At 42.9% G+C, this 24,575-nt stretch overlaps 1 long non-coding RNA gene across 1 annotated transcript; it reads left to right on the top strand.

Moving 5' to 3' along the window:
- The first annotated feature begins 88 nt into the window (after positions 1–88).
- On the top strand, positions 89–23,362 carry LOC117201305 (uncharacterized). The gene is made up of 3 exons (XR_004483313.2): positions 89–377; positions 19,315–19,723; positions 22,650–23,362. It is a non-coding gene; the product is annotated as an uncharacterized LOC117201305 (long non-coding RNA).
- Positions 23,363–24,575: the final 1,213 nt, after the last annotated feature.

Below are 24,575 nucleotides of genomic sequence, written 5' to 3'. Positions count from 1 at the left end.
CCACCCTCCCTATCCCACCCCTCTAGGTGGTCACAAAGCACCGAGCTGATCTCCCTGTGCTATGGGGCTGCTTCCCACTAGCTAGCTATTTTACATTTGTTAGTGTATATATGTCCATGCCACTGTCTCACTTCGTCCCAGCTTACCCTTCCCCCTCCCTGTGTCCTCAAGTCCATTCTCTACGTCTGTGTCTTTATTCCTGTCCTGCCCCTAGGTTCATCAGAACCTTTTTTTTTTTTTTTTTTTTTAGATTCAGCATATATGTGTTAGCACCATGCACGAATTTGAACTCATGGAAGCCAGTTATGGGCCTAAGTCATCAGGCGTGGAGGCAGTGGTTTCACAAATGTCTTGCCCTTGCTGACCTCTCACCCCATGTAAGTGGCATTTCCCTTTGTTCCTCCTAAAAAGGTCTCTTCAGTCTCTTCAGGGGTGCTTCCTCTTTCTGATACTCTGGGAATTGGTAAGTAAGCTCATATCACCTAATCTGCCGTCTTTATAATTATAAGCTTCGGTCACATCTCCTCAGAGTGAGTCCGCATCTTTTTGGCCTGGCCTCAAACCCCCATTTTCATCGTTGTTATAAATGCCGCGTGGTGGTGCTGGTGCAGGAGTTTGTCAGCTCTGGCTCTGGGGGACCTGGCTCTCTGAGCTGAGATGTTCAACAAAGGTGAGGTAACTTCCCTCAGCTGCCCTGGGCCATGAGCAGGTGGGGGCCACAGGTGTGCGAGCCGAAGCCCCGCCTCCATTTCCTGCCTCCAACTCCGCCTCCCCATATTCTCAGGAAGATTCTCAGGCTACCCCCATCAGAACTTGGGTACAGAAACAAGAACTTTTACTCTGAGTAGCAGCCTTCAGTTCCCTCTGGTGGCCAAAGGGTGTTACACACACTGCTTGCACATTCGGGTAAGGGGGTGAGCACCTTAGTCAAAGTTGGTTTCCTTTTTAACAAGAGAGAGCTTCGAGCTAGATTGAAAACTAAGCGGGAGAAATCTGAGAGGAGGAAAATCAGGTTTATCATTTTCAAAAAAAAAATTTAATACAAATCATTTGAGTGCCTGCCAATTACAAATATTTCATCCCTAACCTGTTAAGGGAAAAAGCATATGGAGTTTCAAATTTGGAGTTCTAATCTCAGCTCTGCCACTATCAAGTCATGTGAACGTGGGACTTCCATCTCACCTCTTTGGACCACTGTTTTCGATTCTAAAATGAGTTGGATTAGATGATATCTGATACCCCTTTTGGTTCTCTTCTCTGTTTTTCTGTTAACATGCAAAACAGGGGCCTTTTGTAAGTTTTAGAACATGGATACTTTTTTTGCAAGAGGACTACAAAATCTTTTTTGTTTATTGCTATACCACTATCGCTAGTCTATGAAATAACAGTAAGCTCTATTATAGCCCCATTACAACACAGGTGCCTAGAACTTGGTCTTATGCATCTGAACATGAGAATAAGGTCTACAAACCTCCAGTTTTAAGCACCTCCCCTCAGTGTCTGTCTTTGCACTGGCTGTTAAGTCTGCACAAAATGCTCCTCCCTCAGCTGAGGGCATGGCTACCTCATTCACATCCAGATCTCCACTCAGATGTCACTTCTTAAGGGTGCCTCCCTGACCACTCTTTCTAAGAGGTCTTCCTTGGTTATTCTCCATTGGACAGCCCTGTTTATTTCTTTCATAGTGCAGTAGTTCAGAATAAGTTGCCCCAAGATGTACCACTTTGGCATGTGAATTTTTTTTTTTTGGAGATTTCTGTTTATTCATGAGTCATTTTCTTCCTAGTAAACAATGTTGATGTTTCTTTGGTCCCTTCAAGAAGCTCTGGTATGATTGCATCATCCAATCTAAGATTTTTTAAATGCCTTTTAACTGCATAACTATAGAACAACAGGAGATAATTCAAAGGAGTTACAATGCCAAGATTCATTCATTTGATTCATTACTATTTAGAGCCTTTGCTGAGAAGATGGAGCTATCATCCTTTTTTGAGAGAAAATTGGCTAAGTTTAAGAGCCCTCTGAATATTCTGTAGGACATCCTGTTTCTGTCCTATTTCTTTACTCTGTTCTCTGCAGTGATGACAGCTGTATTGAAATTCAATGCCCAGGATTTCAAGTGCTATAAGCATGTGGATTATTTGGAGCTGAAAACAACCAAGGCCCAAAGACTTGGGAAGAACCTTTGACCTTCCCCCTAACTGCCTAAAAGTAGTAGAGGACCTGTGCCAGGAAGGGAGCTATCACCATAGATAACTATAGTATAACATGAACTAGTTGTTTTAGACAGGGAAGAGCTGTCAACCACAAAGTAATGCAGGAGGCTGCAAAGAAGGTAAGAGTTTATTTGGGGTCTTAAGAATTGCAATTCAGGAGACACAGATTTGGGTAACCCTGAAAGAATGTTCTGAGAAAAAGAAAGAGTCAGGGGTTGTTAAAGCCAAAAAAACCCAGAAAGCCACGAGGTTGTTAAAAGTAGCTGGGTGAGAATTGTGATGACTTTGACTGCAGTCAGAAAACATTTGTCCATAAGGAATCACAGGTTGTTTTAGGGTAGGGGTCCAACAAATAGACAGACTCTCACAAGTTATTTTAGGGAAAGGATCCAATTAATATTTTGAGTATTTGGCAGGTGTTGTGGATGTCTGGATGACTTCATCACGTCAAAAGGTCAGATTCCATCCCAGCTGAGATGTGCATAAGTCATACTTCTTTAGTAGCCTCCTGGCTCCATTTTAGAGAGCTCTCTTAGCAATACCTACTCCATTTTTATTTTCCTTTCACAGAACCCAGCAAAGTCTGTTTGTTAAAATTCCTCTCTGCAACCTATTGTTTCTGTATGGTGCAGAAAACATTTGTTTACCAAACGTTTGCTGTTTTTCATCTTCCTCTGAATTGCTTTCTTTCCCTTTGAAGTCCCAGACTTCTACCCCTTTCTCTTTAGTCTGGAATGACATATAGATCTCATTTAGCCTGACTGTCTTTGGAATCTTTCATGGTATGTGGATTCCCCACAGTCCTTAATTAAATTTGTTTTTCTCCGGTTAATCTGTCTTATGTCATTTTAGTTATTTGACCAGCTAAAAAAACCAAGAGAGGAAGGGGGAAATTTTCCCCTCCCAACAACCAGCAATCATCACACTCTGCAACAACCATATTTATTTAGTTAGGTATTTGTTCATTGTCTCCCTTGCCAGAACGTAAGCTCCAGGAAAGGAGGAATGTCGTCTGTCTTGTCCACTTCCATATCCGCAGTGCAGAGTAGGCACTCAATAAATATTTATCGAATGACTGAGTTAATGAGTAATATCTGACAGAATTCTTTGCACATAGAGCCTTATAAAATCAACATTTAGCCAATGAGGACAACTGAATGGAGACATTCAAGAATAGCAACAGGCGCTTCAGCTCTTAGCAAACCCTCCACATTGGAGAATTGGGAAAAGCCCTTAGCCAGGAGTGGCTGGATCAACCATCCAAATCCCACTGCTTCTCATCTGGACTTTCTGTCCATATTTGAACAGCCTGAACTGATCCCCATCTCCCACAGACCCATCGGGAAATAGTCGTCTTCTCCTTACATCTGGGTTCGATCCTGGTGAGGAACGCACCCTTTTACATGGTGTTACCCTTGTTTATTTGTCTGGGTCGCTACCAGCCCAAGTTTCTTCTAGTTCAGGAGCTGTGGCTACGTTATCTCCATATCCCAGCGCTGAGTGCAATGCCAGACATCCAGCAGGCATCCATTACGTGCTATTGACAAAATGAATTGTATGAGAACAGTTTTACCAACCGTAGAATGTTCTCAGGCTGTCTGCAATAGCTCAGGAACTTTCTGCTTTGCAGTATACGTGTTTCAAATAGTAGGTTGCTTAGTGACATGGTGAAGAGAGCTAGCTTTGGAGTCAGCCACTTAAGCATGACTGTGATAGGATGAGTTCCTCCTCATTAAAAAGAAGAAAATAATACCTCCTACCTCATTGGATTTTGTGGCAGTTAAATGAGATAATAATGTACAATACCCAACATAGCGCCTGGGACATAGTAAATGCTCAGTAATTTCTAGTTGTTATCTTAGTGATTGTTAGCTTTTGTTCCACTCTTTCTGTTCCTACTTTCTATGCTGCAAATCTGTAGATTGCTTCATTTAATCTCTTTTTGAAATTGAATGCTTTCCACTGTGGCCTCTGTTTAAAAAAACATGCCTTCTGAAAAAATAACTTTACAAAATGTATGGGAATTCCTCAAGTAGCTACTGAGAAGTTTCATAGCCTACACCTACTTTCAGGGAGAAAATGCCCATGCATATTATTTTTCATTAATCAGATGTCCTTTCTTTCACACTTCTTATCATCCACCCTCACTTTAATCAAATGTTCCCAGACTTTAAAACGTAGTAATACAGGGCTTCCCTGGTGGTGCAGTGGTTAAGAATCTGCCTGCCAATGCAGGGGACACGGGTTCGAGCCCTATCCTAGGAAGATCCCACATGCTGCGGAGCAGCTAAGCCCACGAGCCACAACTCCTGAAGCCCGGGCACCTAGAGCCCGTGCTCTGCAACAAGAGAAGCCACCACGATGAGAAGCCCGCACACCACAACGAAGAGTAGCCCCCGCTCACCGTAACTAGAGGAAGCCCGTGCACAGCAACAAAGACCCAATGTAGCCAAAAATAAATAAATAAAATAAATAAATTTTTTTAAAAATACCTTTAAAAAAATAGTAATACAAAGCTACCCTTTTGTTGACTACCTTAAGTTTTGTATTTCACTCTTTCATGCATATTTACATTTGACTAACAATGGTTTTCCAGATGTTTTGGAAATAATTCTTGACTCCTGTCAGTCTACAGGACATGTTTTCCACCTGCCTGGATAGTGCTTGGTACATAAAAAGACATATTATCTAATATCTTTTGAATTAAGTGTTTTAAATCAAAAGCACATCAACTAAGCTTTAGAAGAGTAATCTTCCTAGTATTTCAATGATTTACTAATATTAATAGGAAAAGGAAGTTATTGGTGAGTCTGAAGAAAATTATTAAATTAGAATTTACACTAAAAGCCAGACTTTCACATCATTATCATAATAATTTAAGGAGTACAAATAAAAGAGTACCTATAACAAGATATATGTCCACTTTGCCTGCCAGATGCCAAAATTTTCACTATGTATGCATTTGTATATTAAATTTATGCATTTCACAAGTATACATTGAGTGCTAGCCAAGCCCTGGGGGCACAGTGATAGGTGCTGAGAAACCAAATATTAATAGACATTGTCCCTGCCCATAAGGAAAATTTCTTCCTAGTTAATTAGCAGGTAAGCAAATAGAAAAATTATAATTCAATGTCATTAGTGCTATATGGAGGACTATACAAGGGGCAAAGGAAACACAGAAGAAGGAACCTAGGCCTACCCTCAAGGAAAGGCTTCATATCAGAGACCGTTCTTGAGTTGAAAATTGAAGGATAGGTAGAAGATTGGCAGACAATGCGAAGGTGGGAGAGAGAGAAGGAAGGGAAGAGTTTTACACAGAGGACCTAGAATGTACATGGGCACGGAGACATGATGTGTTGGGAAGGCAGCTGTGATTGAAGGGAGTGTGAAGAACCATTGGTGGGAGACAGGCATGTTCAGCTGTGTAGGGGAAATGGATCACGCCAAGGGCTGTAGTCAACCCAGAGATCTACTGGGAACGGATCCACTTCTAAGCTCTCTCACATGGTTGTTGGTAGGATTCAGTCCTTTGTGTGTTGTTGGATTGAGGGCCTCAGTTTCTTGCTGGCTGCTGGCTGGAAGCCTCCCTCCATTCCTTGCCACATGGGCCCCTCCGTAGGGCAGCTCACACCATGGCAATTGGCTTCTCTTGAAGCAACTAAATGAGGGAGAAAGAAGGCCAGCAAGATAGAAGCCAGAGTCTTTTTATACCTTTTTTTTTTTTATAATCTTGGAGTGGCATCCCATCACTCAAAGAGAGGTGATTAACATAGAACACAAATACTAAGAGGTGAGAAAGACGGGTATTTGGGATTGGTGCAGTTACATAACTTTAGTGTTCAGTTATGAATTCAGAAAAGCATCTACAATTTATATTTGTTCTCCAGACCAGCTCTGTGCTTTCCCCTGGTCTCATGCCTTAGTCTAAAAATGGAACACGATGGAAAGGGGAAGAAGTGACTAAAAAAAACAAAACCACATGAAGTGCATATGGTGGCAGTAATGTTTGGCAACAGTGGAGCAGCTGTGGGCTGGTGCAGATCTGCAGTGCTTAACACAGTGGTGCCCCCTGAAAGTGGCTGGACTAATGGTTCTGAAAACAGAAGAAGGGCCCTTATGCAGCAGTGCAGGCAGAGGTGGCTTCAGGAGGCACTGGAGGTTGAGCTCATTTGTTTTGAGCCTGTGAGAGACATCTCAGTGATAGGACAAGCTTGGAGAGCAATAGAGGTCCCACTGTGTTGAGTAGAGATGAGGGCCATAGAGCTAGAGTTCAATGTTAACGTGACCTGTTTTATCTCCCAGGCAAACAGAAGCTACCTATGTAGGTAAAGCTTTCACTGGAAAGAAGGAAAAATCATTGGCTAGCTAGTTTGAGGTGAATGAGAAGTTGACTGTGGTCCGAGGTCTTCAAGTGGCAGGCAATGCACTGAATTCAGAACAGCTATTCCTAGGTTCCTCTTGTTTCTTCTCCACAACCTCTGAGAGGCTTAGGCTCGGAGTCAAAATCTTCACTTATCAAAAAAGTGCAGGAGTTGGGACTTCCCTGGCAGTCCAGTGGTTAAGACTCGGTGCTTCTACTGCAGAAGGCACGGGTTCGATCCCTGGCTGGGGAACTAGATCCCACATACCTAGGATCCCACATGCCGTGCGCCCAAAAAAAAGTGCAGGAGTGACATGGCAAGGTGTGGGGTGATAGGGATGGCTTGGCTTTTTGTTTTTTTTAATATCTATTTATTTATTTGTTTACTTTGGCTGTGCCAGTTCTTAGCTGCAGCACGCCAGATCTTCGTTGCGGCATGTGGGATCTTTTTTATTTTTTTAATTGCAGCATGTGGAATTCTTAGTTTCAGCCTGCATGCCAGATCTAGTTCCTCCACTAGGATGGAACACGGGCCCCCTGCATTGGGAGCTCAGAGTCTTACCCACTGGACCACCAGGGAAGTCCCTGGCCTAGCTTTTTGTTAATAGTTTTTCCTAAAAGCAAGAAGGGAAATGAAAGCTAAGTTGTGACAGATAGAGGTGAATTGTCAAGATATTACGTGGCTTGCATATAGAGCCTTATGTCATTTAGATCTCGCTCCACACACACCATTACTTAAACCAGTGCTTGATGAATATTTATATGTTTAATGTAAGGATATTTTGCAGAGTAGAAAAGCCACATTTACTAGATCGTGTGCCTTATTTCCAATAATCACAGGCTTTCATAACATGGGGGATGATTTAGTTTTGGAGGTTAAATTGTGACTGAAGGCAGTGTTAGTCACCTGGGTGACTGCTAGAATACCAGATACAGTAACTAGAATTAATTAAAAGTCCTTTAAAAATTTGCCTTATGGGGGCTTCCCTGGTGGTGCAGTGGTTAAGAATCCGCCAGCCAGTGCAGGGGACATGGGTTTGAGCCCTAGTCCAGGAAGATCCCACATGCTGCGGAGCAACTAAGCCCGTGCGCCACAACTACTGAGCCTGCATGCCACAACTACTGGAGCCCGCACGCCTAGAGCCCGTGCTCCACAACAAGAGAAGCTACCGAAAGGAGAAGCTCACACACCACAAAGAAGAGTAGCCCCCACTCACCACAACTAGAGAAAGCCTGTGCGCAGCAATGAAGACCCGACGCAGCCAAAAATAAATAAATAAATTTATAAAAACAAAATAGCATATACCTCCAACATTGATGAGTTTCTTTGAGGATGCCATTGGTTATTATTTTTAAAATCATAATTGAAGTTGATTTCTTCAAGAAACGTCAGCATCTTATTAAGAAGGATCTGGCACATGAAGCATTGAAATGAGTTCCCTGCAGTTCTGTCTATTATGTTTTAGGAAGTCAGGCATGTTTCTCTTGGGCTGAGGCTGGGAGCCAGCTCTGCATGTGTTCTTTGTTCCCGAGCATCCCTTTGCTTTCCTAGCAGTTATTTCCATAACCCACAGCCCCTCCAGGGCATTGGAGCCAGCACCATGAAAGGGGGTTAATTTACCTTCACATGCCATGTATCTGCCTCCTGTCAACCAAAATTACATTTCCTGAAATCCAAGTGGAATGTAGGGTCATAATAAGCTTAGGTGTGATGAATGTGAGAGGACTAGATTGTCTGTAGTATGAAAGAAAAATCAAAATGGAGTCGGTGTTGCTAAGAGAGCTCTCTAAAATGGAGCAAGAAAGTGTGACTTGGGGTTTCCCTGGTGGCGCAGTGGTTGAGAGTCCGCCTGCCGATGCAGGGGACTCGGGTTCGTGCCCCGGTCCGGGAGGGTCCCGCATGCCGCGGAGCGGCTGGGCCCGTGAGCCACAGGCCGCTGAGCCTGCACGTCCGGAGCCTGTGCTCCGTGACGGGAGAGGCCCCAATAGTGAGAGGCCCGTGTACCGCAAAAAAAAAAAAGAAAGAAAGAAAGTGTGACTTATGCATGTCTCAGCCTGGATGGAATCTGACCTTTTGACCTGATGATGTCATCCAGAACACCTGCCAGAAACTCAAGATACTTATTGGACCCTTACCCTAAAATAATTTGTGATAGTCTATCTACTTATGGGACCCCCTACACTAAAACAACTTGTTACTCCTGAAGGACAAATATTTCCTGACTGCAGTCAGAGTCAATCACAGTTCTCTCCAGGCAACTCTTAACGGCCTGGTGGCTTTTCTTCTTTGTAAGTCCCTGATGCTTTCTGTTCCTCAGAACACTCTTTCAGAGTTACCTGAATCTATGCCTCCCAAATTACAATTCTTAAGACTCCAAATAAACTCTTATTTGTAGCCTCCTGCGTTATTTTTTGTTTTTGTTGAAGTAGAACAGAACTGGGTTCTGTGAAGAGGGTGCAGTAAAATAAAGATTTATGGAACTCTTCCTGAGGTTTTTTTTTCCCTTTTGAGAAGGGATCCACTTAAATTTTTTGTGACATTCCAGCTTTTAAAAATATTTACCCATGTTTACCCATGAAGTCCTGAGAGGATTTGTTGAGAGTTAAAGCAGGTTTGTTAGTGGGAGCCCTTCCCCATAGATGCGTAGCCAGGGGAGCCCTGCAGTGGGAAAAGGCTGCCTTGGCCTCCCTGTCAGACCTTGAGGACTTGGCCAGAGCCTTTAGCCTCCTTAAGCACTTCTCTCTCTCTCTCTCTCTCTTTTTTTTAGTGTTTATTGGAGTATACTTGATTTACAATGTTGTGTTAGTTTCAGGTGTACAGCAAAGTGAATCAGTTTTTTATATATATATATATATATATATATATATATATATATATATATATCCGCTCTTTTATTTAGATTCTTTTCCCATATAGGCCGTTACAGAATACTGAGTAGAGTTCCCTCTGCTATAGAGCAGGTTCTTTTTAGTTATTGATTTTATATATAGTAGTGTATATATGTCAATCCCAAACTCCCAATTTATCCCTCCCCCACCTTATCCCCTGGTAACCATAAGTTTGTTTTCTATATCTGTGATTCTACTTGTGTTTTATAAGTAAGTTCATTTGTACCCTTCTTTTAAGATTCCACATATAATCGATATCACATGATATTTGTCTTTCTGTGTCTGACTTACTTCACTCAGTATGACAATCTCTAGGTCCATCTATGTCGCTGCAAATGGCATTATTTTGTTCTTTTTAATGGCTGAGTAATATTCCATTGTATATATGTACCACATCTTCTTTATCCATTCCTCTGTTGATGGACGTTTAGGTTGCTTCCATGTCCTGGCTATTGTAAATAGTGCTGCAATGAACATTGGGGTGCATGTATCTTTTCAAATTATGGTTTTCTCCAGGTATATGCCCAGGAGTGGGATTGCTGGGTCATATGGTAATTCTATTTTTAGTTTTTTTAAGGAAACTCCATACTGTTCTCCATAGTGGCTGTACCAATTTACATTCCCACCAATGATGTAGGAGGGTTCCCTTTTTCCACACCCTCTCCAGCATTTATTGTTAGTAGATTTTTTGATGTTGGCCATTCTAACTGGTGTGAGGTGATATGTCATTGTAGTTTTGATTTGCATTTCTCTAATAATTAGTGATGTTGAGCATCTTTTCACGTGCTTTTTGGCCATCTGTATGTCTTCTTCAAAGAAATATCTCTTTAGCTCTTCCACCCATTTTTTGATTGGGTTGTTTGCTGTTTTGATATTGAGCTGCATGAGCTGTTTGTATATATTTTGGATATTAATCCCTTGTCAGTTGCTTCATTTGCAAATATTTTCTCCCTTTCTGAGGGTTGTCTGTTTTGTTTATGGTTTCCTTTGCTGTAAGCACTTCTCTTTTCACTTTCAATAAAAAGTCATTCCAGCTTTTTATTTATTCTAAATAATCCTCAAAAAAAAAAGTCCTTAAATTATTGTCAATGGCTGAAAAAAAAAACCTTTCTTCTATTCACAACACTTTTGACATCAAATGTGTCTGTATAGGTTTCCCACATCAACCACCTCAACTCTCTGGCACCAAATGGGTGTCCTACAATTCAATTCTGACACCAACTACCCAGAGCTTGCTCAGACCCTAGAGGTTAGGCACTCAGTCCCATAAGACTACAGCCCTCCTTTAGAAGTTTAGATGCTAATCACAAGTAGTAGGTCCCCAGGTTACCCACACTTCTTTCCAACTTGGCTACAAATTGGGGGTTTCCATGACCCCCTCCTTAAGTTTGATAATTTGCTACAGCAGCTCACAGGCCTCAGGAGAACACTTACGTTTACTAGTTTATTATAAGTAATATAATAAAGGATTGAGATGAACAACCAGGTGAAGAGGTACATAGGCAAGGACTAGGGCTGGAGCATAGGAGCTTCTGTCCCTGTGGAGTTTGGGAACTCTGAATGAACCTTGTTGTTTAGAATTCTTATGGAGATTTCACTCCATAGGCATGATTGATTAAACCATTGGCCATCAGTGATTAGCTCAGTCTCCCGTCTCTCTCCCCTCCTGGAGGTCAAGGTAGAAAAGTCAGGGACTAAATCAAATATTATAACAAAAGATGCTCCTATCACTCAGGAAGGTTTTGGAACCACAAAGTCTTCCTTCCACAACATCTGGAATTCTATGTGACACACAGGGACACTTGCAGTAAGGAAGGTGGATAAAAACCATGAAGAACCCCCCAGAGGTAAGCTTTGCTGTCAAGTGACTTACAAAATCTTCCTGTTTTCAGAGGTTTTGGATTTTCAAAATGAGGATATGAGATTGAGGGCCTGTAATACATATAAAAGTGCTTAGAATAGTGCTGGGCACATGGCACTTAATAAATATTTGCCATGTTGATTACACTGAGAGGGTTCTGTAACTAAGGAAATGTTACTTTGGGAGCTCAGTTTCACAGGTGCACAGAGTGATCACAGCTTAGGGCAACACCATGGGAGAGGGCATCCTCTCAAATCTGTACCCTGAGAAACTACACTCCAGCACCAGGCTGCCTGTTTGCAATGTGTCCTCAACAGTTCAGTATGAAGGCTCTGAATGCAGTCTGTCTGTAGAGGGCTTTGGTTTCTCATTTGTTAAATTATTTGCTTTTGCATAAGACAATAGGAACAGAATCGGCTCCATAGCTTGAAGAGTGGCCCAGAATTCTTGGGCTTCCTGTTGGGGGTGGGAAGGCACAAAGATGGAAGGAATAAATTCTTTCGATAGAGGCATGGGAATGTAGAGTAGTGTGATCTTTAACTGTCCTCCAAGTTAAATACACGATAGAAGTAAACTCAGCCAAAAATATTTAAAGTATCTCCCATGATTTAGTCATCCATTTACTGATTCATTTAACAGTGAGTGCTTTAGTGCTTGCTGTGGACCAGGCACTGTTCTGTGCCCTGGGGATTCAGGGCTGAACCAGACATACAAGGTCCTGGCTATGGTTACATCCTCCCCAAATTTATATGTTGGAATCCTAATACTCTGTGTTAGAAGGTGGCGGGGGGTTGGGGGGTGATGGTTCTTTGGGAGGTGATTAGATCATGAGGGTGGCGCCTTCGTGGATAGGATTAGTGCTCTTGGAAAAGAGATCTCACAGAGCGAGCTCCTTTGCCCCTTCTACTATGTGAGGACACAGAAGTCTGACCCAGAAGAGGCTCTTACCTGACCATGCTGGTACCCTGATCTTGGACTTCCAGCCTCCAGAAAAGTGAGCAATAAATTTCTATTGCTTTTAAGCCACCCAGTCTTAAAAACTGGTATTTTGTTATAACAGCCAAATGGACCAAGATAGTCCTCCTCTCTTGGGAGTTTCCATTCCAGCAAAGGGAATGGACTAAGGTGATTATTTATTGTTGCAAGTGCTAGGAAGACAGTAAAGCAGAGTGATGGTGCTAGAAATGGTAGTGATGGGCACATGGCACTTAATAAATGCCATAGTGATGGCTGGAAATGGTTATGTTGGATGGGGTGGTCAGGAAGAGTCTCTGTGAAGTTATCTTTACTACTTGTGAAGGCTGAGAAGAAGCTGGCTCATGAAGAGCTCACAGAAGTAAGTTCTTGGAGGAAAGAGGAACAAGTGTAAAGCCCCTGAGGTGGAAAAGACTTGAGATGTTTGGGGAACGGAAAGGAGACATGTGGCTGGAGCAGGGTGAATGAGGGCAGCAGCTGTGGTTTGAGAGGCAGGCAGGGAACCGCTCAGGTGGGACCAGCAGGCCACGCGAAGCAGTGTGTACATTAAGTGCAGTGAGTAGCCACGGAGGGTGTGAGGAAAGAAAGAATATGCTCTGATTTATAATTACTTAAGGAGCATGGGAATTGTTTTGTATAGCGTGTTCCGGTCTATGATTTTTCTCCTACCCATAATGGAATTTATTATGCAAATTTTTTTAATCAATTAATTTATTTATTTTTGGCTGTGAGTCTTCGTTGCTGCGCGTGGGCTTTCTCTAGTGGGGGCGAGCGGGGCCTACTCTTCATTGCGGTGCGCGGGCTTCTCACTGCGGTGGCTTCTCTTGTTGCGGAGCATGGGCTCTAGGCGCACGGGCTTCAGTAGTTGTAGCACGCGGGCTCAGTGGTTGTGGCTCACGGGCTTAGTTGCTCCACGACATGTGGGATCTTCCCGGACCAGGGCTCGAACCCGTGTCCCCTGCATTGGCAGGAGGATTCTCAGGAGGATTCTGAGCCATCAGGGAAGTCCCTATACTATTTTTTTTTTTAAATCTGATAGCAGCAGCCTGGAGAGCCCCATCTCCTTCATCTTAGTGGGACTACTTTCCCCTTTAATATTTAAATTAAAATATCTATTTACTGGGCTGGGAAACTCAGCATTTCCTCACAGAATAATTGAGAATCCTCAGGGGGTTGTGTTTCTTGTAATAGTTGTCCAATAAATTATTGATGTAGCTTGAAGCTTTCTCTTCTTTTTGTCCTAAATTAACCCAACAAACACTTTCTCTTAATCCTCCACCTCATAACAAACACTACCCAAAGTGTAGCAGGTTTTTGTTGAAGATTTGGGGGTGGATTTACTTTGCTATGTACCACAGCAGATTATTTTAAATTGAATATTCGAATCTCTTTTCTAGAAAGTCTCCCAGGCTGCTTCAAGAAACTTTAAATTCTTTTTTTTTTAATATGGACAGTAATTTAGCTTGAGGTCTTTTCCTAGCCCAGCCACCCTGCTGTGAGGCTATTTGCCCCCAATAAAATGGCTTTCTAAGCATTGTGTTAAATAAAATACACTTCTTTTTCTAAAGAAATTCTGGGGCCTATTTTTAAACTAGCAGGGTTTTTTGTTGTTTTTTTTTTCTCCCTCCTTCACATTCATAAAACTGCAAAGGGAAACTCTTAAGTAGTTACACAATGTATGCTGATCGAATAAATTTCAAGCTTTTTGGTTGAAATCATTTTATTCCTTCATACCTAGAAAGGAGGAGGGTGGGAAGGAACATTTAAGTGGGCCAAGGGTTATCATCTATTCCATCTGTGGTATACATTTTGCTGTCCACTCAATATTTCAGGCTGTCTGCAGTATTTCAGGGAGGACTGTAGTTCCTGACCGAATTGGGGTTAGGGAGGGGTATGTGACTAGTTCTGGCCAAGGAGATACATGTGGAAATGATGTGTATCATCTCCATACTGGTGCAAGACCCACTTTCCCTCTACCTAGGCAGTTGATAATGTTCCAGATTGTGGCTGCTCTGTCCACCTGGACCCTGAAGCATTGAAGAGCATATCTCCACGACCCCAAGGTCATCTGCAGTGAACACAGTGAACATGTATTATGATTGGGACATAACAATGACCTTTTATTGGTTGAATTCATAGCATAACTTAGTCTATGTTGACTCATATACTGTCTAATTATAATTCTTGCCGAAACCCTGTGGAGTAGGTATTAATTATCTCCATTTTATTGATGTGATTTCCTCAGGTCACAGAGCAAATAAGTGGTAGAATCTGTTTTCAAACCCACATCTGTCTGACCCAATGCCTGTGCTCACTACCCTGTATTTATAGTTCCATTTATTAAACTTTACTTTCTGATGAGTGTCCTTATGAACTGATTCATAGCTTTTATAAATTTCAGATTCTGCTGTGCAGTGATGCCAATAAAATAGCACCATAGAATTTTTTTTTTTTTTAATTTTGTGGTACGTGGGCCTCTCACTGTTGTGGCCTCTCCCGTTGCGGAGCACAGGCTCCGGACGCGCAGGCTCAGCTGCCATGGTTCACGGGCCCAGCCGCTCCACGGCATGTGGGATCTTCCCAGACTGGGGCACAAACCCGTGTCCCCTGCAACGGCAGGCGGACTCTCAACCACTGCGCCACCGGGGAAGCCCCTAGAATTTTTACTATATATTATTATATTTGATCCTTACAACAACTCTATGCAGCAGGTTCTTCTTAGCCTCATTTTACAGATGATCCAAATGAAGCCCAGAGCCATTAAGGGACTTTCCCTATGGGAGACAGCTATTACGGGACAGAGCCAGGTCTTGAACCTAGATTTTCTGACTTCAAGTGTAGTGCCCTTCCTAATTCAGGGTGCCTTTCAAACCAACTACTTTTCCTTCACTGTAGACCTGAGGTCAGTGAAGCAACCAACAATGATTCCATTTATTCTTTCATTCATTCCACAAATACTTATTGAGCAGCTCCTGTGTGGAAAGCACACTTCTTAAACAAAATCTGTTGATAAATTCTGGAAGGAATAAATTAGGAGAAAGAAGATGACCAGTTTCCAGGAAGAAGTTTAAAGTTAGGAAGGGGTGTATTGGTGTTTGAGTCAGTTTTATACCAACCTGTAAGAGCTGATTCTACACAGCTCTTATCTCTGAGTTCAATGACCTTGCAGCAGCTTGAAATTGCCCGTGTTGGAAGTATTTACACCATGGAAATTGGCATAAATCAGGGATACTTTTTTCCCCCTGGAGAGCTGATTGTAAATCATCTCTCCACTGATGGGGACTTTGTATGAGTGGTGGCCTTTGCCCTAGCACCAGGGAGTGGAAAATAAAGTTGAATGTGTTCCCTGGTCAACCAAACCCTTGGACCACAGACAAAATTGTCCATAGCTTCCATGTCCAATCTGGGAATAGTGTCTGTTATCTTTTAAGAAGAGGGAGGGACATTAAGTCATCCAGGGAAGAAATGAGGAATGAATAGTGGAAAATTTCCTAGCAATTCAATCCTACTGTCCCCAAATCTGCTTTCTCCAGACATGAAAACTTGAGCATAAGGGGAAGCAAGAAGCAACATCAGTAGCTGAGGTGGTGGAAAGGAAGTATATATTTTGTTGTCACTGGCAAAATCTTCAGTAGCAGTGTTGCACAGGGGCTGCGTTGGGCAGCACTGATGGCACTGGGTACCAAGATAAGTCAGGAGAACAGAATCTAGGACAACCCTGCAGTGAAGTGGAAGTCAAGAGGGTGAAGAAATCAAATTCCCACTCTCCAAATTAGTGACTCTGATTTCATCCCCACCCTTCAGTGGGAAGGTTGACAACTATTCCCATGCTACTAAATCCAATGGACACATCATTTCTCAGAAGTATTCAATACACCTGACCACTTCATTCTTCTCAAAACAGTCTCTCCCTTTGACCCCCCGATTTTGCTCTCCTTGGCTTTCCACTATTTTGGGCACATCTTAGTGGCCTCTGCCTGCTCCTCCTTTCCTATTTAACTTAAAAAATTATGTTGTTTTTCTTTTTGTTGTTGGGATGTAAGAGTTCTTTATATATTCTGGATACTAGACCCTTATCAGATATATGATTTGCAAATATTTTCTCCCATTCTATATATTGTCTTTTCGCCTTCTTGATAATGTCCTTTGATATACAAAAGTTTTTAGTTTTGAGGAAGTCCAATTTATCTATTTTTTCTTTTGTTGTTCATGCTGCCACTTCCTAGCTGCATAACCTCTCTGTATCTTCAATTTCTTCATCTGTAAAATGGCAATAATAGAGTTGTTGTGAGAATGAAATACACAGATAAATTTCTTAGAAAATTACCTGGTGCAAAATCAGCACTTGATAAACATTAGTTGTTATTATACTACATTTACTCTCTAGGCCAATGTGGTGTGAGGACATTTCTGTGACATAAGTGTATACCAAAGGCAGAGCATAGACAAAAATTCTAATGAGCGCATTCCCTTACTGTGTAGGTTATAGCCCTCTGGACGTGATCAAACAAATATTTTGCTTCCATAAGCTTAGGTATGGTGCTAGCTGCCAGTACTTACTTAGAGGATAATGTCTTCTGAAGATATGACTTTTTATCAGGTTTTGTGATCATCCAACACGTCTGCTGCTTAATTTGTATTTAATAACACATTTGAGCTCTTCTTTTTTACTTACTCCCAAAGAGCTATCATCCAGATGTGTCTGAAACAGCTTTAGATTTCCTGCCATCCTGACCCCTCATTTCATCCCAAGCATACTTCTATTCTTTTTACCAGGGGTTCAGGAAAAGGACAGTCCTCACTGAATATTGTGTCCCTCCCCGTGCAAAAAAAAAAATTCATATCTTGGAGTTCTAACCCCCAGTACTTCACAATGTGACTTGATTTGGAAATAGGGTCATTGCAGATGCAATTAGTTAATAAGGTCATACTGGAATAGATAAGAATGTCTCACTGGTAGTTTTCTTCCCCTGAGTCCTTGGGTTCCTGCTTGATCTGTGAACCCTTGGAAATAGTATTAATTCTTCTATATCTGGGCACAACCAGAGCAAAAATATGTTTTTCAGTATTCTGAAGGTTCAAAATAGGCTCGACAGCCTCCCAGTCAGATCATGCCAGTTCTGTAGCTAGAATCTTCTCAACTTAGATTCCATCTAAGTTTGACGGGTGGAGGAGGAGAAAGTCATCAAGGCTTGACTCTGTCGTAAAAAGAGGAACAAGGTGGAGGGTATGAGGTTAAGCTGTCACTCTGGGGCTGGACACAAAACCCTGATTGTCAGTTCAGAGAACAGGGAAGGCGAGGGACAGGAGTGGTGGCTCAGGGCTTCAAGGCTGGCTGCCTCACGGTCCCCCACCCCTGCACGGCCTGAGAGGCAGCAGTGGCACCAAGCCGCTAGGATATTCTCTACACAGGAGCCAATAGCCCGTTTAGTGGCCCTTGCACCACTTGCTTTAGACCCTCCCATGCCTTGACTTTGGGAGTTGATGAAGTTGGCTTGCCTCTTTTTTTTTTTTTTTTTTTGCGGTACGCGGGCCTCTCAGTGTTGTAGCCTCTCCCGTTGCGGAGCACAGGCTCCAGACGCGCAGGCTCAGCGGCCATGGCTCACGGGCCCAGCCGCTCCGCGGCATGTGGGATCCTCCCGGACCGGGGCACGAACCCATGTCCCCTGCATCGGCAGGCGGACTCTCAACCACTGCGCCACCAGGGAAGCCTGGCTTGCCTCTTTTTATTCCTTGCAACCCCTCTCTCTCAGGCAGCTGATTCAGGCCCCAAACTTGGTGGAAACTTTGAATTTATATCCATCTCCCTTTTCTTGTGTACTTCCTTCCTCCTAGGTCCTTCCTCACAAGAACTTCAGTGACTCCTTCCTCCGCAGTGTTTCAGTGTAACCTCTGAGCCTCCAGATATCGTCTTGTGACTGGCGGTACTCCCCAGGTCCAGAGAACAGCCTGTGGGCAAGCCAGTTCACAGGCAGGGCAGCCTCTGTTTGTGTGTGTGGTGGAGGTGTCTCAGGTCCGGTTTCCCAGGAAGCAGATTCCGAAACAAACATTTGCATGCAATAAGGTTATTGGGAGCGACGCGGGAATCAACACGTATGGGGAGTAAAGAAAGCAGGGTTGGGCAGAAGGAGAAGTTGAGTGTGTTACAGTCACAACGAAACACTCAGGCGATCCCATGGAGAGCTCCGGACCTGGGATGGCCTCCCAGATTGTCCTGACTGTCCAGGCCTTTACAGCCACCCATATCAACTTGTCATTAGATATGGGAACAGGACGGTGGATGATGCAGCTCTCTGCTGAAGGCAATCTTGGAAGCAGTACTCAGACACAGGCTGTCAGCTGTCAACCCTCTCAGCAGCTGGGGAAATGAGGGCTTCATCCGGGGTGGGGGAGGAGGGATCTGGGCAGCACACAGTGCATCCACCAAAGTCCACCCCTTTGCCACTTGAATCTACCTACTTTGTATAAACTTTGGAAGCAGTTCTTTGAGGATTTTCTTTTTTTGGCTGCGTTGGGTCTTTGTTGCTGCGTGCAGGCTTTCTCTAGTTGCTGTGAGCAGGGGCTACTCTTTGTTGCGGTGTGTGGGCTTCTCATTGCGGTGGCTTCTCTTGTTGCGGAGCAGGGGCTCTAGGCGCGTGGGCTTCAGTAGTTGTGGCACATGGGCTCAGTAGTTGTGGCTTGCAGGCTCAGAAGTTGTGGCTTGCGGGCTCAGTAGTTGTGGCTTGCGGGCTCTAGAGATCAGGCTCAGTAGTTGTGGTGCACAGGCTTAGTTGCTCCGCGGCATGTGAGATCTTCCCAAGCCAGGGCTCAAACCCGTGTCCCCAGCATTGGCAGGTGGATTCTTAACCACTGTGCCACCAGGAAGTCCCTCTCTGAGGATTTTTCTAGTGAGCCTTTCTACCTGGGGAAAACTTAGAAGAGGATGATTAGTGGGAACAAATGATAGAACTCACTGCTACAACTGGTCTCAACTGCTACTTATAATTTCCTTCTTGTACTGTCTCTTCTAGATTCCTCTGACCCTTCGTGAGCATCTTTGCTGGTCCAGGTGGCATACATGGTGGAGTAACCTAGACCCTTAGCCCTGAGCGGTCTGAGTCCCTGATTATAATGTCCTTCTTAGGCCATGCCTGCTGCATTTGCCCATTTATCAGCAAAATTGGGCAAGGGAGAACCAAGTGACGTCTAAGAGAATCACCGGCATGCCGTCCACGATCTTTTTTGCCATCATTGCATAACAGCAGACTCATCTTCTCCTAAAGATCAGGGTCTTTTCCTGCTGGTTTCTCAGCATGAAAAAATTCAAGAAGATGGGCGGAAATATTCACCCTCTGGGAGAGCCAGAACCTCTAAATCTGCAGAGTCCAGAACTGTGGAGCAGGAAGCACAAGTTTCCAAAGTGGACCACTTGGGATTGTGGTAAGTGAGACCTCTCTTATTCTTACTCCATGATCTCCAGACCCAAGTAGTCTACCTGCTGGGGACACTGCAGTGGGTAATGATTGGTGATTGGGAGTATATACTCCATCCAGGAGGATAGCACCCCATCTTCACATGATATCAACTCCAGCATAGCACCTCAGCTGTGCCTTCAGGAGGGCATTCCTTTGTTCTATCAGGATGGCATTTTCTGAGTGTTCTTGTATGTGAAGGATCAGTGAATCCTTTGGTCATGGGCTCACTTCTGCATCTCCTGTGCTGTAAAGTGACCCTCATGGTCCAATGCTATGTTATAGGAGATCTCATTTCTGTGAATGAAATATGGACTTCCACTTTCCAGAAGATGAAATATTAATTTTCCCTATTCCTGCCACTATGTACAACTAAAAACTCAGACATAAGAAGAGTCTGATAGGTGGAGTAAAGGTGTATGACTAGTTGGAGACCATGGGACCTGAGGAACAACACAGTGGTGGGTTCCCTGAGTTTTCTTTTTTTAATTATTATTTTCCCAAGTTTTCTTTTCTGTCTCATATATCTCCGACTTGGAGCTCAAGAAACTGGTAACCTGGAAACACAAATGGGCATTGACCCAAAACAGCCCCAACAAATATCTGTTCTCTTTAGTTAAAGACCATGAAAGGAACATTCTAGCAAGACAGAAAACGTTTAGATAACAATCACTTTACCTCAGCCAAATGCCGCAGAAAAACTAAGGCTCTACCCATGCCAGCAAAAGCAAGTGGGGAGCCTTCGCACCCTTACCAGGCCATAACAACTCCACACCTCACACTCATCAGGGTAGTGTCAGAAAGTAGGGCTCATGTGTGTTAAGAATTCTTCCAATGTATTCGCTATTTCTTTCTCATAGTCTGAATAACACTATGTCATTAATAAGGTAGACCGATGTGATGACCATGCAGCATGGCCAGAAAGTCTAGGTCCCTCTGTACTATATTATAACATAAGGAGGGAATGTTTTATAGCAGCAAGAGTATATACTGTTGACTATTCCACATGAATGAGAACTGTTTCAGATTCTCCATTCTGATAGGGCTAGAAAGGAATCCACATCCAATGGCCACATACAATCTACAAATTAGTGTTAATTCACTCTAGCAAAGATAGCTCATATGGCACAGCAGCTACAGTTGAGGGTATGACTTGGTAAAGGCTGCCTCACTCCACTGTTATCCTCCAAGGTCTATCTCAAGCCAGAGTGATAAATTAAATAGACATATGTTAGTGACCGCCAACCCACATCCTTTAGGTTTTTAAAGATGGCATGAATCCCTGCTATCTTCCTCCAGGATGTGATATTGTTTTTGATTTACTATTTGGATGGGGTGGGGGGACAGTTTCAGGGGTTTGATTTGGGCCGTCTCCACTATGACACCTCTCCATGAACAGGCCAATGTGGGGTTTCTGCCAACCCTCAGTGTCCATTTCAAATTATATTACTGAGGATGGGGAAATGACCACTGGGACAGTCTGTGGCCCTCAAGAGACCAGCTGTGAGTTGGACTGAGGCCAGGACCACTGATTACCCAGTCCTCACTCACCCCTACTCTAACGGAAGGCCACGATAATGCTTTAGGTTTCCAGGTATCAATATCAACTTGGACCCCGTGTCCTCAGAATGTTTGGATACTACCCTTTTCTCAGTCCATAGTTGCCTGACTAAATAGCTCTTATTTTTGTCCGGGGAAAGACTACAGGGATCGTTCCCATTTAACCTTGTAACTTGCCATGGTTATTAGGCCTTCCCCCTAGGGATTCAACCTCTCCTCAATTAACGGTTTCTAGATCTGAAAACTGGCTCAGGTCTGAAAACTGAAAAAGAGATTTCTAACTTTTTATTATGGTGGCTGCTCTCAGTCTCCTAATGATCCACTTAAAAAAAATTATAGGGGGCTTCCTTGGTGGGGCAGTGGTTAAGAATCCACCTGCCAATGCAGGAGACACGGGTTCGAGCCCTGGTCCGGGAAAATCCCACATGCTGCGGAGCAACTAAGCCCGTGCACCACAACTACTGAACTTGCGCTCTAGGGCCCGCGAGCTCCAACTACTGAGCCCTCGTGCCACAACTACTGAAGCCCACGCTCCTAGAGCCCATGCTCCACAACAAGAGAAGCCACCACAATGAGAAACCCACACACTGCAACGAAGAGTAGTCCCCGCTTGCCACAACTAGAGAAAAGCCAGTGTGCAGCAACGAAGACCCAACGCAGCCAAAAAAAAAAAAAAATTATCTGTCAACTCTATAATGGGGGTAAACCCTTTTTTATTGTTATTAAAACTTTATCTTTTTAGAGGAGCTTTAGTTTCACAGCAAGACTGAGTGCAAGGTACAGAGATTCCCCTATACTTGTCACTGCCACACATGCATAGCCTCCCGTATCATCAACATCCCTCACGAAAGTGGGACCTTCGTTACAGTCGATGAACCTACACTGGCACATCATAATTACCCAAAGACCAGAGTCTTCTTATGTCTGTTGGTGTTGCACATTCTTTGGGTTTGGACAAATATATAATAACATGTAACTGTCATTACGGTATTCTACAGAGTTCTTTCACTGCCCTCAAAATCCTGGGCTCCACCTGTTCATGCCCCCCTCGCCCCTGCCCCCCAACCCCTGGCAACCACTGATCTTTTTACTGTCTCACTAGTTTTGCCTTTCCCAGAATTTCACATAGTTTGAATCATACAGTATGTAGCCTTTTTGGATTGGCTTCTTTCACTTAGCAGTATGCATTTAAGTTTCCCCCATGTCTTTTCGTGGCTTGATAGCTCATTTCTTTTTTTTTTTTAATTGAAGTATAGTTGATTTACAATGTTGTGTTAATTTCTGCTGTACAGGTATTGACATTGTTCTCCGCCTTTCTGTTTTTCTGTTTGCAGATGCCACCGTGCTTTCATCAGCCTCTGGCCCACCGTCTCCTTGAGGTGCTTTACGGTAGGAGCTTGTTGTCCATCTATTCTATAGATAGCTCATTTCTTTCCTAGCCCTGAATAATATTCTACTGTCTGGATGTGCCGTAATTTGTTTATCCATTTACCTACTGAAGAAAATCTTGGTTGCTTCCAAGTTTTGGCAGTTGTCAATATAGCTGCTATAAATATCTGTGTGCAGGTTTTTGTATGGATAAAAGTTTTCATCTTTTGGGGGAAATACCAAGGAGTGTGATTATGGGTTGAATGGTAAGACTATGTAAATAATTCTCATTCCTCCCTCCCATCCCTTGTAGCATTGCTGTCATTCATTTCACTTATATATAAGTATACATAAGCATATATATAATATATATTAGTATGCATAATCGAATGCACTGTTATTATTATTATTTTGAACTTATCTGTTAGATCAATCAAGAATAAGAAAAATAAGTTTCTATTTTACCTTCACTTATTCCTTTGTTCAGTGTTCCTGCTTACTTTATGTAAATCCAAGATTCTGACCTATATTACTTTCCTTCTCTATAAAGAACTTCTTTAACATTTCTTGCAAGACAGCTCTACTGGCAACAAATTCCTTCAATTTTTGTTTGTTTGAGAAAGTCTTTATTTCTCCTTCACTTTTGAAGGATATTTTCATAGAATTTACAGAATTCTAGGTTGGTGGTGTTTTTTCTCTCAATACTTTAACTATTTCACTCCACTCTTTTCTTGCTTGCCTGGTTTCTGAAGAGAAGTCAGATGTAATTCTTATTTTTGCTCCTATATAGTAAGTTGCTTTTTTGTCTGGCTTCTTTCAGGATTTTTCCTTATCTTTGATTTTCTGTAGTTTAAAAATGATATACCTAGATATAGGGTTTTTTGTAGTTTATTCTGCTTGGTGTTCTCTGAGCTTCCTGGATCTGTGGTTTGGTGTCTGACATTAATTTGGGGGAAATTCTCAGTCATTATTGTTCCAGATATTTCTTCTGTTCCTTTCTCTCTTTCTTTTTCCACTGTATATATATTATGCCTTTGTACTTGTCCCACAATCCTTGGATATTCTGTTCTATATTTTTTCCAGTCTTTATTCTCTTTGCTTTTCAGTTTTTGCAGATTTATTGATATATCCTCTGGCTCAGAGATTCTTTTCTTTTTTTATCTCTAGTATTTCTTTTTGGTTCTTTCTTAGGATTTCCATCTCTCTGTTTACATTGCCCATCTGTTCTTGCATGCTCTCTGCTTTATCCATTACAGTCCTTAGCCTATTAGTCATATTTGTTTTACATTTCCAGTCTGATAATTCCAACATCCCTGTCATGTCTGGTTCTGATGCTTGTTCTGTCTCTTCAGATTATGGTGGGTTTGGGGGGGTTTTTTTGCCTTTTAGTATTCCTTGTAATTTTTCTTGTCAGCTGGACATGATTACTGGGTAAAAGGAACTGCTGTAAATAGGCCTTTAGTAATATGGTTATGAGGTATGGGGGGAGGGGAAGCATCCTATAGTCCTATGATCAGTTCTCAGGCTTTTAATGAGCCTATGTCTCTGGACTATGAACTTTACAAGAGTTTCTTAGTTTTTCCCTCCCCCCTTAGGTGGGACAGGATGGCTAGAGTGGACTAGAATTAGGCTCTGATAATACCCCAGCAGGTTAGGCTCTGGTTAACTAGTTTCCCCTGAAGGCAGACCTTTTTAAGAAGAGAATGCTCTGGCATATTTCAAAATGGTTCCTTTTTCCCTCCCCCTGCAGGGAGCCAGAGGGGATTTTTCTCTGGTATTTACTGTGGGAAGCCAGTGGAGTTCCTGGAGGGTAATCTCACAGTACTGTGGGAGCCCCTATGACTGGGTCCCCTTGGAGTTTTTAACTCTCAGAGTTCTCCTCACTGAGTCTC

This window comes from Orcinus orca, chromosome 1 (genome assembly GCF_937001465.1).
Source record: "Orcinus orca chromosome 1, mOrcOrc1.1, whole genome shotgun sequence".
Lineage (NCBI taxonomy): Eukaryota > Metazoa > Chordata > Mammalia > Artiodactyla > Delphinidae > Orcinus > Orcinus orca.
Note: the sequence above shows the minus strand (reverse complement) of the source record. Positions and strands in the feature narration are given on the sequence as shown.